The sequence below is a fragment of the Giraffa tippelskirchi genome, chromosome 1 (genome assembly GCF_054371585.1).
Source record: "Giraffa tippelskirchi isolate mGirTip1 chromosome 1, T2T-mGirTip1v1.2.pri, whole genome shotgun sequence".
NCBI lineage: Eukaryota > Metazoa > Chordata > Mammalia > Artiodactyla > Giraffidae > Giraffa > Giraffa tippelskirchi.
In genome coordinates, this window is record NC_137275.1 from 153,429,556 (window position 1) to 153,444,558 (window position 15,003).

At 37.5% G+C, this 15,003-nt stretch overlaps 1 long non-coding RNA gene across 2 annotated transcripts in view; it reads right to left on the reverse strand.

Annotated features, from left to right (window-relative positions):
* The window catches only part of LOC145506051 (uncharacterized), a 52,524-nt gene extending 41,245 nt beyond the window's left edge, over positions 1-11,279 (reverse strand). The window contains exons 1-3 of one of the 2 annotated variants that reach the window (XR_014053722.1): positions 11,080-11,279; positions 10,141-10,357; positions 8,986-9,058 (exon numbers count right to left, since the gene is read on the reverse strand). This is a non-coding gene — a long non-coding RNA (uncharacterized LOC145506051). Of the gene's footprint in view, positions 1-8,985; positions 9,059-10,140; positions 10,358-11,002 lie in introns of both variants that reach the window. The other variant, XR_014053591.1, reaches the window with a different exon arrangement.
* Between the last annotated feature and the right edge of the window lie 3,724 nt (positions 11,280-15,003).

The following is a 15,003-nucleotide window of genomic DNA, read 5'->3' on the forward strand; positions in this document are numbered from 1 at the left end:
ATTTAAAACAAACTCAAATGACAAGGTATTTCCTCCATCATAGGGCGCTGAAGATTGGTGGTCAGCATCTTTTATGCTTATTTTCAGAAAATATAGAATTGAGTCACTAAAAGACTTTGGAAATTAGTCTGTAGTTTTGAGATAGCCTATCTTAAAAAACTAAGAGCAAAAGTTCTAAAACCAAAAAAAATAACTGATGTCAGGTTCCAAACTGCTATGTTTGTGAGCAATGGGTTTAACACTCAACAAGCAGTATTTTAGACATGGGACTTCTTAGGAAATGCCTGCCTCATGGAGTTGCTTAAGTAACTATGTATGTGAGTCTCCTGCAGGGTCCAAACTGCTATGTTTGTGAGCAATGGGTTTAACACTCAACAAGCAGTATTTTCGACATGGGACTTCTTAGGAAATGCCTGCCTCATGGAGTTGCTTAAGTAACTATGTATATGAGTCTCCTGCAGTTTCTTGAATCTCTTTGATTTTAGCTTCCAGAAGACTTATTTATGTGGGCATCTAAAGCAAACAAATAGAAGGAAAGCAGGTTGAGTTAAGAAAGGTGTGAACAGCAAGAGAGAAGGGAGGGTTTGGAAATTTGGAAATTGCAAGAGCATACAGACGTAATTGGAGAATGCTTACTAAATTAAGTTATGCTTACTTTATTTCTTCACTGCCCACTTAGTCTTTTTTATTTTCTCCATTTGGATTTTTCCCCAGTTCTAAAAGAAAGTGCTCTTTTGAAGCTCATTAATGACTTTTCCTTTTTTTTTTTTTCTTAAACTCTTTTGGTTAATTGAATCCTTAGTATTCTCCTTTGTTTCTATTTTGCTTTCCTTTTTGAAACCCTACTCCTTCACCAACTCTGAGAACATTCTGTCCTAGAAGCGTTCTTATATCTGTGAATATTCCTGCCCTCACTTCTCTGGGGACCCATTCTCTTCCTGCTTTGTAAGTGTAGTCATTGCAAAAAGGCCTTTTTACTAAACATATACACTTTACTCTTTTATTGCTTAACTGTCTCTTGATTGCAGTAAATATTTTGGAAGCAAAAATGAAAATTCATACAGTAATTTTCTCATAGTAGATATTATCTCCTAACTAATTCTAATATATAAAAATTCAAGTTATTAGTAATGAGTAACATAGAATTTTTATAGACATATACTTTATAAGTTAAGCTGAAAGATACCTGGATATTGTAAGGTTTAAAGTTTGGACATTTATTGAATAGTTAATAATTAAAGAAAAATTCACATGTAAATCTACATGTTCTATGGAATACAGATTTTTGTATGCATTCTCCTGTTTGAATATAAGAATACATTAATGAGGTTTCTTTGAAGGACTTTGAAAATGCTCTTGAACTGGTAGTTTCTTACACTAATATCATTGATGAAATAAAAATTGTAAATTAGAAAGGATATAAAAAGAGATATTAGAGATTTTGAACTCAGAAGCTTATCAGAAAGACCTATTTTGCTCTTGGGTATGCTTTATTTCTGTTTATTTTCTTCTCAGAGAAAAAAATAATAAAGTGTTAGCTGTGAAATAATACCTTAAACTGATACTGTGAAATCCTTGTAGTATCCAGAACATAACTAGGGTCGAGTTTAGTTTTGTTTAATTTTAATAAGATGAATGTTCCAGTTGCCATTCAAGAACAATCTAGTAAAACAATCCTTAAACCTTAATATAAAGGCTAAGAAAGCATTGATATTAAGAATAGGAAATGAAAGTGGACCTACTTTCTATTGGAAAATACACATAAATCCTTTGAAAGCCATTCTATTAGTGAAAACCTTTTGCACATTTAAATGTAAAAATAATAGGGACATTTTAAGAACTTTCTATGTGTCACCCACTGATCCAGGTACAGAATAGTCCAGCTGAATTTAATTGTTTAAAGGGCAGTATCAGGTAGGTAGATACTATTTTAATCCCCGGTTTTCAGATGATGACCTGTAGTGGAGACATGGGCAAGATCACAAAGTGGGATGTGGAAGAGTCAAAATTCTAAGTCAGGAGGTCTGCTTAAGGCTCTCACTGCTATGCTAAACTCCATTTCACTATTGAAAAAAAGCCATAAATGTCATAGGACTTATTTTATCATGTAAAATAGAATGATGGCTTCTGTTAATTGCAGGCCACAGACATTTCATAAACTAATCCTCTAGTGAACAGAAGAAGTAAGCAAATGGAACTAATCAAGCAGAACAATGATTTAGTTTTCCCTTGGCTCCAGAACACCTTTAAACATTGTTTTGATCATGAGTATCTGAGACTCCTATTTGTTAAATTAATGAATATTTTGCTGTTTGAGATGTTTTAAACCATGTACTGAGTCAAATTTGTCAGAAATAACAATATAAATATACTTTTACAACCTCTTAAAATGATGAATTAAAAACATTTAAACATTCCTAACTTCAGTAAACTGGAAAATAATTTATCAGGTGTTGTTGAATGGCACTTATCATATCCTTTAGTGAATTAAAGGTGTGTCAGGAACACACATTTTGACCTCTCTGAATACAAATAGATTTTTGTAAATTGAATGTGTTCAGAGCAATTCAGAGATGTTGGAATCTTAAATAAGTAACCATTATTTTCTTATCAAAGACCATTAAGTGCTCCAACAACAACAGCCAACAGTTGAGTAAGACAATGGTGAAAGGTTGTTGCTGAACCACAAAAGACACTGGGATTCTTGGCCTCCAGAGGAGAGTTCAATTCAGGGCCAGAGAAGAGGCTTGATTGCTCAGAGCTTTTGTGTAATATAGTTTTATTAAAGATAAAAGATATAGAGAAGGCTTCTGACATAGACATCAGAAGGGGGCAGAAAGAGTGCCCCCTTACTAGTGTTAGCAATGGAGTTATGTACTTTTTAATTAGTTATTACAATGAATCAGAAGAATGTCTGGAGGTTCAGTTCAGTCGCTCAGTCGTGTCTGACTCTTTGTGACCCCATGAACCGCAGCATGCCAGGCCTCCCTGTCCATCACCAACTCCTGGAGTCCACCCAAACTCATGTCCATCGAGTCGATGATGCCATCCAACCATCTCATCCTCTGTTGTCCCCTTCTCCTCCTGTCCTCAATCTTTCAGGAGGTTATAAAGATCTTACTAGACCCACTCCCATAATTTACATTTTAAGATAACAGGATTAGCCAGAAGGGTTTTTTTAGGAACTGTCCTCAAGAAGTGCAGCAGCTGCAACAGATCCACACAGAAGCGTAGCTGAGAGAAGCTACCCCGTGCCCAAGGCAGGGGGCAGGGCCGAGAGGAGCTACCAAGGGCCGGAGGTCGGGGGCACGGCCGAGAGGAGCTACGCCACCTACAAGGAGCGTGGCTGCGTGGGCACAGGAGGGCCAAAAGGACTTACTCCAAATTCAAGGTCAGGAGGGGCCGTCTTGAGTAGATACCCCTTGTCTGAGGTAAGGAGCATCGCTGCGCTTGGCTGGAGCAGCCATGGGGAGATACCACACATCCAAGGTAAGAGAAACCCAAGTAAGACGGTAGGTGTTGTGAGAGGGCACCAGAGGGCAGACACACTGAAACTAAAATCACAGAAAACTAGCCAATCTCATCACACGGACCACAGCCTTGTCTAACTAAATAAAACTAAGACATGCCATGTGGGGCCACCCAAGACAGACGGGTCTGACAGAATGTGGTCCACTGGAGAAGGGCATAGCAAACCACTTCAGTATTCTGGCCTTGAGAACCCCATGAACAGTGTGAAAAGGCAAAAAGATAGGACACTGAAAGATGAACTCCCCAGGTTGTTAGGTGCCCAGTATGCTACTGGAGATCAGTGGAGAAATAACTCCAGAAAGAATGATGGGATGGACCAAAGCAAAACCAACACCCAGTTGTGGATGTGACTGGTGATAGAAGCAAAGTCTGATGCTATAAAGAGCAATATTGCATAGGAATCTGGAATGTTAGGTCAATGAATCAAGGCAAATTGGAAGTGGTCAAACAGGAGATGGCAAGGGTGAACGTCAACATTCTAGGAATCAGAGAACTGAGATGGACTGGAATGGGTGAATTTAACTCAGATGATCACTATATCTACTACTGTGGGCAGGAATCCCTTAGAAGAAATGGAGTGGCCATCATGGTCAACAAAAGAGTCTGAAATTCAGTACTTGGATGCAATCTCAAAAACGACAGAATCATTTCTGTTCGTTTCCAAGGCAAACCATTCAATATCATGGTAATCCAAGACTATGCCCCGACCAGGAATGCTGAAGAAGCTGAACTTGAACAGTTCTATGAAGAACTACAAGACCTTTTAGAACTAACACCCAAAAAAGAAGTCCTTTTCAATATAGGGGATTGGAATGCAAAAGTAGCAAGTCAGGAAACACCTGGCGTAACAGGCAAACTTGGCCTTGGAGTACAGAATGAAGCAGGACAAAGTCTAATAGAGTTTTGCCAAGAGAACGCACTGGTCATAGCAAACACCCTCTTCCAACAGCACAAGGAAAGACTTTACACATGGACATCACCAGATGGTCAACACCGAAATCAGGTGATTATATTCTTTGCAGCCAAAGATGGAGAAGCTCTATACAGGCAGTAAAAACAAGACTGGGAGCTGACTGTGGCTCAGATCATGAACTCCTTATTGCCAAATTCAGACTTAAATTGAAGAAAATAGGTAAAACCAGTAGACCATTCAGGTATGACCTAAATCAAATCCCTTATGATTATACAGTGGAAATGACAAATAGATTTAAGGGACTAGGTCTGATAGACAGAGTGCCTGATGAACTATGGACAGAGGTTTGTGACATTGTGCAGGAGACAAGGATCAAGACCATCCTCATGGAAAAGAAATGCAAAAAAGCAAAATGGCTATCTGAGGAGGCCTTACAAATAGCTGTGAAAATAAAAGAAGCGAAAAGCAAAGGAGAAAAGGAAAGATATTCCCATCTGAATGCAGAGTTCCAAAGAATAGCAAGGAGAGATAAGAAAGCCTTCCTCAATGATCAATGCAAAGAAATAGAGGAAAACAATTGAATGGGAAAGACTAGAGATCTCTTCAAGAAAATTAGAGATACCAAGGGAACATTTCATGCAAAGATGGGCACAATAAAGGATTGGAATGGTATGGACCTAATAGAAACAGAAGATATTAAGAAGAGGTGGCAAGAATACACAGAAGAACTGTACAAAAAAATCTTCATGACCCAGATAATCACAATGGTGTGATCACTCACCTAGAGCCAGACATCCTGGAATGTGAAGTCAAGTGGGCCTTAGAAAGCATCACTGTGAACAAAGCTAGTGGAGGTGATGGAATTCCAGTTGAGCTATTTCAAATCCTGAAAGATGATGCTGTGAAAGTGTTGCACTCGATATGCCAGCAAATTTGGAAAACTAAGCTGTGGCCACAGGACTGGAAAAGGTCAGTTTTCATTCCAATCCCAAAGAAAAGAAATGCCAAAGAATGCTTGAACTACCATAAAATTGCACTGATATCACATGCTAGTAAAGTAATGCTCAAAATTCTCCAAGCCAGACTTCAGTAATACATGAACTGTGAACTTCCAGATGTTCAAGCTGGTTTTAGAAAAGACAGAGGAACCAGAGATCAAATTGCTAACATCTGCTGGATCATCGAAAAAGCAAGAGAGTTCCAGAAAAACATCTATTTCTGCTTTATTGACTACGCCAAAGCCTTTGACTATGTGGATCACAATAAAGTGTGGAAAATTCTGAAAGAGATGGGGATACCAACCACCTGACCTGTCTCTTGAGAAACCTGTATGCAGGTGAGGAAGCAACAGTTAGAGCTGGACATGGAACAATAGCCTGGTTCCAAATAGGAAAAGGAGTACGTCAAGGCTGTATATTGTCACCCTGCTAATTTAACTTATATGCAGAGTACATTATGAGAAACGCTGTGCTGGAAGAAGCACAAGCTGGAATCAAGATTGCCGGGAGAAATATCAATAACCTCAGATATGCAGATGACACCACCCTTATGGCAGAAAGTGAAGAAGAACTAAAGAGCCTCTTGATGAAAGTGAAAGAGGAGAGTGAAAAAGTTGGCTTAGAGCTCAACATTCAGAAAACTAAGATCATGGCATGTGGTCCCATCATTTTATGGGAAATAAATGGGGAAACAGTGGAAAAAGTGTCAGACTTTATTTTTTGGGGCTCCAAAATCACTGCTGATGGTGATTGCAGCCATGAAATTAAAAGACACTTGCTCCTTGGAAAGAAGGTTATGACCAACCTAGATAGCATATTTAAAAGCAGAGGCATTACTTTGCCAACAAAGGTCCGTCTAGTCAAGGCTATGATTTTTCCAGTAGTCAAGTATGGATGTGAGAGTTGGACTGTGAAGAAAGCTGAGCGCCGAAGAATTGATGCTTTTGAACTGTGGTGTTGGAGAAGACTCTTGAGAGTCCCTTGGACTGCAAGAAGATCCAGCAAGTCCATCCTAAAGGAGATCAGTCCTGAGTGTTCATTGGAAGGACTGATGTTGAAGCTGAAACTCCAATACTTTGGCCACCTCATTAGAAGAGTTGACTCATTGGAAAAGACCCTAATGCTGGGAAGGATCGGGGGCAGGAGGAGAAGGGGATGACAGAGGATGAGATGGCTGGATGGCATCACCGACTTGATGGATATGAATTTGGGTAAACTCTGGGAGTTGGTGTTGGCCAGGGAGTCCTGGCATGCTGCGATTTTTGGGGTCGCAAAGAGTCGGACACGACTGAGCGACTGAATTGAACTGTCCTCAAGCAGGATACGTTATTGTTATATAATCGTTAGTGCAGAGTTTAAACTGAGTTGTTTGTTTTGTAATCATCAGTTGAGGCTTAAAGATAAAAATGTTTTTTGTGAGTAAGACTAAGGAATGTAGAAGGAAATAAAACGTTTCTCCTTTCTTCCTCCTCGAGAACCCCAGACCCCTCTCTCCTTGGCACCCCTGGACTTCTTATCAGCCTGCCTAGGAATTGACTCTCTCAATGGTAAGGCAGAAGACACATTTATTGAAATCTTAAGTGTTCTATATCAAATATTTCATACCAGCAAACACCAATAGAATGGTTTTAAATAATTACTACAAACTGATCAGTGCATGGGTGGAGGAAAGTACATTATCCAAACAACATGACAGCAAAATATATGATCAAACTTTAATGATACAGTTCTTTCCAAGGGCAATAGCTTAATTTGAACTGAAATTGGACTCCTCTCTTACTTTTTGCATACTTAAAGAATATATACTACAGATTAGAGAGTATAAATTCTGGAGGGCTTTGGATAAAGCAATAAATAATTGTGGTGCACATTCTTAAAATCTCTCTGAATTATTGACAAATAGCATGACTTCAAGATTACAGATTGCTCCTAGTTCCCAGCAGTGAACTAATATGACAATTAGATAAGGAAGTTAAGCATACATCTTTCCATGTGGCAAATACATGAGGCATTTTTAAATCATGTTGATTTTCTTTTTAAGCTTAATAAGATATGAGTGAGCAGTATTTCCATTAAGTAGAAAGATTACTAAGTTAATGAAACATTTAGCAAAATTCTAAATTTAGAAAAGTACGAAATATTAGTAGAAGATGATAATGTGATTAGAGGATCCTCTTTACCTTACTGGAGAGAATGAGCTCTCTTAAGTATGCAAGATGCCCTTCGGTATGATTTTGATGCCATGAGCAGAGCATAGGATTGGAAGAGGAGCAAAGGTAGGCTCTTGTCTCCATCTGCCAGTTATTAGGCTGTCTCCTTGACCAAGTAAATTAAAATTTCTGAGCTCTAGTATTATAATATGTAAAGTAAGAATGAAAATAATTTTCATTTTAGTAGATAGTTGTGAAAAAGAAATCAAACCGTACATGTAAAGTTTGTAAAAACAGTGTGAAATATATGTAAGTTGTCCATTAATAGTTGCAAGTTTATCTACTTGCTATTGTTTATATTTTTTGTGTGTCTCAATGAGCCATTCTTCAGCAAATATTGTATTTTGTGCTCACCTGACTTTTATGATCTCAAGAGGGAACATGATCTCAAGGGTCCTTAGAACCACTGTGAAATTTCCTGTAACTTTTATCCTGGCAGGGAAAAGTAAAAGCTGTGGCTGTCTATATAGACAGAAATACACCTCTGTGTTGTCCACTGTCTGGCTAGTGTTCCAAGATTCAGGCTACCCCAACTCTCTAATTATGGGTTATCTGTTTTGCAAGACTCAAGACTTTCAGGAGTTTCTCCATAGCATTTTGTCACAGTAGAGCAATGAAGTCAAATTAATGCTATTGTAAGGGTCAGAAAGACTTGAATATGTAATCCAAGTTCAGTTCTGGTACTGCATGTAACCCTCAACTGAGTTAAAATATTTTGGCCTCTGTCTTCTCATTTATGAGAAAAATAGGACATATATGCCCACACATTTATATATACACACACTTTACCTAATACAATGGTCTGCTCTGAAGTTATCCCGAGATATGTGAGTCAGTTTCTGAAACTGAAAGGATGCTCTCACCATCCTCAGAACCCAACTTGTGCTGGATCTAGTTTCTCTATTAATGTAAAGTCAGAATAGCCCAGCTATTTTCCATTGTCTTTTACATGAACCAGTATGCCTCTTATACTAACTTACATGAAGTAACAGAGCAGGAAAGAATAGTTAGAAAACATCAAGTCTAATCTTCTCACTTGAAGAATGAGGAAGCCAGTTCTGGGAAGTAGGTCAGAAGCTCTTACTCTGGTCAGATACCTCACTGGTATGAAGCATCTCTGCTACCTAGGACCTAATGCATGGACTTTTCTGTAACCCTCTCTTTGTTAAGAGCTAAAGACAAGTAAATATTTGTATGTAGTTTGATTAGTTATACTGTTGCTTCTCAGTGCTCAAAAATGTGAAATGTGTAAGGCTGAGAAATGAAGGTGAGAATGATGAAAGGAGATTTGTAAGGAAGAAGGAGTGGATTTCTAAAAATACTGGCAAAATACCTGATAGTGGAAGTATCATCCATATTTTTCCCAAGCCCCTTAGAAGCCACAATGTTCAGAGGGAGGTGTATCTCTGTGGAAAAAACAAGAGGATTAAGAGTAGCATATGAGTACATAAAAGTACCTTCAACCAAAGTTGATGAAAGCACAGGATCTGAACGACAATGCAGTGGGCCTAACATACAGAGAGTCTGCAGATTAATTCCCACAGCATTTCTTTCTCTGTGTATCATGCGCTCATGTGAAGGCAGCTAGATTAGCTACCCAGAATACTTCAGTATGTTGCCCCATAAGCTCAAATGGACCTCCTTTTATCTGCCAATGAAGGTAAAATACCTTTTTGGGCATCAGGAAATCTAGAAAAAAGGACCCTTCTTTTTAAAAGCTATTTCTGTTACAGAAATTGTCCTGCTAGGACACATAGAATGAAAATTTATAAGAATTTTCTTTCTGAACTACTAATTCTCAACACCTATGTAGGCAGATTATTGTTGTATTGGAGTGCTTAGATTTACAAGAGGATAATGGGAGAAATCATCTTACTTAATACCCTTTGCAGTACATGGTGTGTTTGCTTATACATATATAGATTTCCTTCCATATTCTGTATACATGGAAGTTTATAGTTATGGCTAGTGTGTTATTGCATAAGCATTAAGCCCCATGATTTCTAAAGATGTCACTGTGGTTGTTTGCAAAATAATCACTCTCTTCATGGATTCACAGAGTTTCCTTTTAAACATGTATGATATTAAAACAGTTTGTCTCTTTGATATGCATAAGTCTCCTGAGGTTTAAAGGTGATTAGGGCAGCAGATTTTCTTGCAAATAAATCAAACATCAAGTGTAGTGGCTTCTTGCCTTGTATACAAAATGTCTAACAACTTCACTTAGACACACTTAAGTCATATTTTATTTAATAATGCCTTGCTCCTCAGTTTGAAAAGAGCACTTTTATGATTTGTTTTAATCTAGAGTATAGTATTTTTACTACAACTATTTGATATTCTTGAAGTCTTTAGAAAGTATATCGGTTCGTAAAAGTGGACGATTTCAAAATACTTCATCTTTTAGCTCTGTAATGGTTGTCACTGCAAAGGAATTGTTTTAATAAAAAGTTCAGCCAAACCAGCACTGCTGCTTAATAGTTCTTACATTTGTCTCTTCCTTACTTTCTTGAACATCCACAGAGCTGCAATTTCAGACCTTTTCCATTTTCTTTAAAACTCCATCTCCTTCTGCACCTCTGTCCCCTCCACATATTTAAAAGATGACACACTCTGCCACATTGTTAGGTCAAAGTTGTCCACTGTGACTCTTAACTTCTTACATTTCCATCCCAGGCTGTCCTTGTATCTTCACATCCTTTCTCCTGTGTTGAAAGATAGTAAATCAACTTTCATTTTTCTAAAGGCTTATCTTGACTTAAATTTGGATATCTCACCCTCTGGACATTGTGTTCTTAATAATCTTTATGGAATTCTTGGTATTACCCTCTCTGTCTCTTTCCACTTTTGAATAAATATGTCTCTTTTCACTTTGGTTTACCTGCTCTTAAAACATCAAACAAGCAAGCTCATTAAGACCCTACCACCTGTTCAAAATCTTCTCTCTTTGCTCTTTTTTTAGCACCACAATTCTGGAAATTAGACCTCACTTGTTTTCACTTCCTCACACTGCCCATCTTATCTTGACTTTACAGCTGTGCTTCTGGTACCTATAGTTCCTTCAGGCACAATGTTTTTGACTGTTGTATTAGTATTTCCCAAATTATGTACCATCTTATCAACCCCTGCTCTTAAGCCAGGCTTTACCACTGACTCACTATCTTATGAAAGTGAAAAGTAAGAGTGTTAGTCTCTCAACAGTGTCTAACTCTTGGTGAAGCCTACCAGGCTCCTCTGTCCTGAGATTCTCCAGGTAGTATACTGGAGTGGGTAGTCGTTCTATTCTCCAGGGGATCTTTCTGACCTGAGGATCGAACCTGAGTCTCCCACATTGTGGGCAGATGCTTTACCTTCTCAGCCACTTGGGAAGCCACTGTCTTACAGTAATTTTTTTTTTCCAGTCATGCAAAACAAATTCTAAACATACTTCAACTTTTCTCTCCTTTTCCATTTCTTGTGGTTAGTGAGTCCAGTGTGGATGAATTTTCTATATATTTTTTACATGTATTTGTTCTTTCCAGTTCTGCAGCCACAACCACAGTTTAAGGCCTTCCTTTACTTCATTGTTCCTCATGCAGATGCTTTCTCCTGAGTTTCCTAGTTTCTAGCTTCTCTGTGCTCCTGCCTAAACAAAGGTGATTCCAAGAATGTTCCTCTTCTGCTGAAGTTCTTCAAAATGAATGATTGGAACTCAAAGACATTCCAACACCTTCTCAAAGGACAAGGCCTTCTGTGTTGTGGCTATAATTTATCTTTGTGGCCTTAGCTAATATTGCTCTCCTATAATTAATCCCCACTCCATCCCATAAGAATGTTTTAGTTTCTGATGCTTTTTTGCTCTCTTTCCCTTTTGTTTCTTTTCTTCATATGAAATACCTTCTCACCAAGGCACTTAACTTACTGATCATTTAGGAAATCCTGAATACCTTTTCCCTTTTAAGTTAAAACTTTCTTAAGAAAATCGAACCTAAAGTTTGATTTTCTTAGTCAAACTCCACTTTCCACTCCTCCAGCCCAGTAGCAGCTGGTTTGTACTTCTCTTAAAAAATTTTTTATTTTCTGTCTTTTGTTTTGTTTATCTATGTTAATATACAATTTATCTTACTATGTTATAATTTCTGTGAGTGAAGTATCTTTATCGTAGTTAATATTTAATAAAGGAAAAAATATTTAAGGAAAATTGGTTGATTAGGAAAAAAAAAATTTACGTAGGAAAATTTTGTGAGCATAGTGTTTCCAAAATCACAGGACAATTTCACTTTTCTATATTAGAACTGAAAGTTTCTTTTAGGTCTTTTGTTTTGTCTTTGATATTATTTTTCATGGAATTAGAGAGGGTATTTCACTACTTGACCAAAAAAATACCTTTAGCATTAATCATTTTTTAGATATTCTATATAGTTGCCATAGTTGATGTGTATCTTGTCTCTAGTGAAATAATTCATTTTATTGAGCTACTGTGTTTCCTTGATTGCTAGATTTTAAACAATAATATCATGTGTCCTAAAAATCTCAGTGTAAAGAAAATTAATAAAAATCTATTGTCTGTTAATATGAGTTTGGAAGAGTTGAATAATTCTCACTATGTATTTTTGACATTTATATCTATAAAGGTTTTCCTACCTCCTTATATATTATAGGATTATTCTTTTTTCAAATAGGTCATATTTCCCGAATCATTATTATTTAAAACCCTTGTCTATTTTTAAATATCTTGTCTATTTTGTCTGTTTTGAAAATATCTAAATTGCATATACATTGTTGTTGTTGTTGTTCAGCAGCTAAGTCATATCTGACAGTTTGTGTTCACATGGACTGCAGCACGCCAGGCTTCCCTGTCCTTCACTCTCTCCCAGAGTTTGCTCAAATTCATGTCCATTGGGTTGGTAATGCATATACATTACATCTCACAAAAAATAACATATCAGAACAAAACAAAACAGAGCTCATCATCTAAGGAGTTAGAGTAGATACCTACATAAACTGTTGATTTTTACTGATTCTTATTTGGTGTTTAAGTATTCTTGCAGTTAAGACCCAAATATAAATATGTTGGGTGGTCACTGAATAATTACTGAACCTTGACTCCAATATGTATAATCTGAACTTGGGAGAAATGAGAATTTTCAGTGACTGGTTTAAATATAGCCACAATAAGGACTCAGAGTTGCCCACTAATATACATGTACTTATTCTCTCAGTTGTGTCCGACTATTTGTGACTCCATGGACTGTAACCTTCCAGGCTCCTCTATCCATGAGGATTCTCCAGGCAAGAATACTGGAATGGGTTGCTATGCCCTCCTCCAGGGTATCTTCCCAACCCAGGGACTGAGCCCAGGTCTCCTGCATTGCAGGTGGATTCTTTACCATCTGAGCCACCAGGGGAGCCCAATATATATATAGAAAAACAACACATACGTGATACCAACAAATGAGTTGATGAAAAGCAAACACTAAGAATTTCTCACAAGAGATTGTGGAAATATACATGTGGGCTTGTGGCAGATAGCTCTAGGTAGTTCCAATTTCTAACTTTTTCCCTTTTTTCTTTCTTTTTTTTGCATATTCTGAAGCCAGGGACTTTATGAAATATCATTGAATTTAGCAACTAATGGTCACTGGTATGGAGGACAAATCCTAAGGGAAAGGCAAGTACACCTCACTGAAAAGCTCTTTAGCAGTAAATCTTATTTGATTTGGAAATATCTATCTGCATTCCAAGTAAAGAAAAAAAAAACATGAAGCATCAAGTAATGTAACTTAAACGTGTAAATAGATATATATTGAAGTAAGGAAATGTGTTTGAAAGGGATTTTCAATTACCTTCCTTAGAATATTTCTTTTCAAAGTATTACTGTGAACCCTTTGTGACCTCATATAAAAGAAAATTTTACAGGGAGATACAAATATGTCAAATTGGGTTTGATACAAAGGACAGTTGTTGAACACTACATTGAATCTGGCTTGTGGGCTAAGAGAAGTTAGTTTAGAAGATTTACTACCATAGATTGAATCTAGCATCTCGCCATAAATCCAATTTATCATCACACATTACTTTATCAGATAGTTCCACAAGGTAGAAAAATTATGCTACAGGTCTCATTAATTTTTTGGCATATGCGACTGAATTCTAAGAATATATAGCCTCACCATTAACATTTTATTGTGCACTGACTTTATTTTCATCTGTCCACATGAACAAGGGACTATATCTTTAATAAAAAACACAAACATCATCCAGGATAGCTTTTTTTTTTTCTTAAATTACTCACATTGGAAGAAAGACTTCTATTTCTCTTTCCATTTTCTGACTTATTTTGAAATAAAGAATTATCCACAGAAGAAAATTATCCCTTATGTTTATTCTTTTTAAAATTTGTATGCTGATAAATTTAATTAGCACTAAGATGCAGTTTTCTTACCCATAAACATGTCTTACTTTGACTTTACTCTTTAGCAAACATAAAAAGCATAAACATTATATAAACCTTGAGAGCTAAATTGACTCCTATAGTCATAAATTGCAATCTTCTGCTTTAAGATGAAACAATTCTGTTTTGGGGGGGGTTTGACAATAAGATGTCAAAATTTACTAAGCACATCCGTTCAGTTCAGTTCAGTCACTCAGTGGTGTCCAACTCTTTGCAACCCCATGAACTGCAGCACTCCAGGCCTCCCTGTCCATCACTAACTCCCGGAGTCCACCCAAACCCATGTCCATCGAGTCGGTGATGCCATCCAGCCATCTCATCCTCTGTCGTCCCCTTCTTCTCCTGCCCTCAATCTTTCCCAGCATCAGGGTCTTTTCCAATGAGTCAGCTCTTCACATCAGGTGGCCAAAGTATTGGAGTTTCACCTTCAACATCAGTCCTTCCAATGAACACCCAGGACTGATCTCCTTTAGGATGGACTGGCTGGACCTTCTTGCAGTCCAAGGGACTCTCAAGAGTCTTCTCCAACACCACAAGTCAAAAGCATCCATTCTTCGATGCTCAGCTTTCTTGATAGTCCAACTCTCACATCCATACATGACTACTGGAAAAACCATAGCCTTGACTAGACGGACCTTTGTTGGCAAAGTAATGTCTATGCTTTTTAATATGCTATCTAGGCTGGTCATAACTTTCCTTCCAAGGAGTAAGCGTCTTTTAATTTCATGGCTGCAGTCACCATCTGCAGTGATTTTGGAACCCAGAAAAATAAAGTCAGCCACTATTTCCTCTGTTTCCCCATCTATCTGCCATGAAGTGATGGGACCGGATGCCATGATCTTAGTTTTCTGAATCTTGAGCTTTAAGCCAACTTTTTCACACTCCTCTTTCACTTTCATCAAGAGGCTCTTTAGTTTT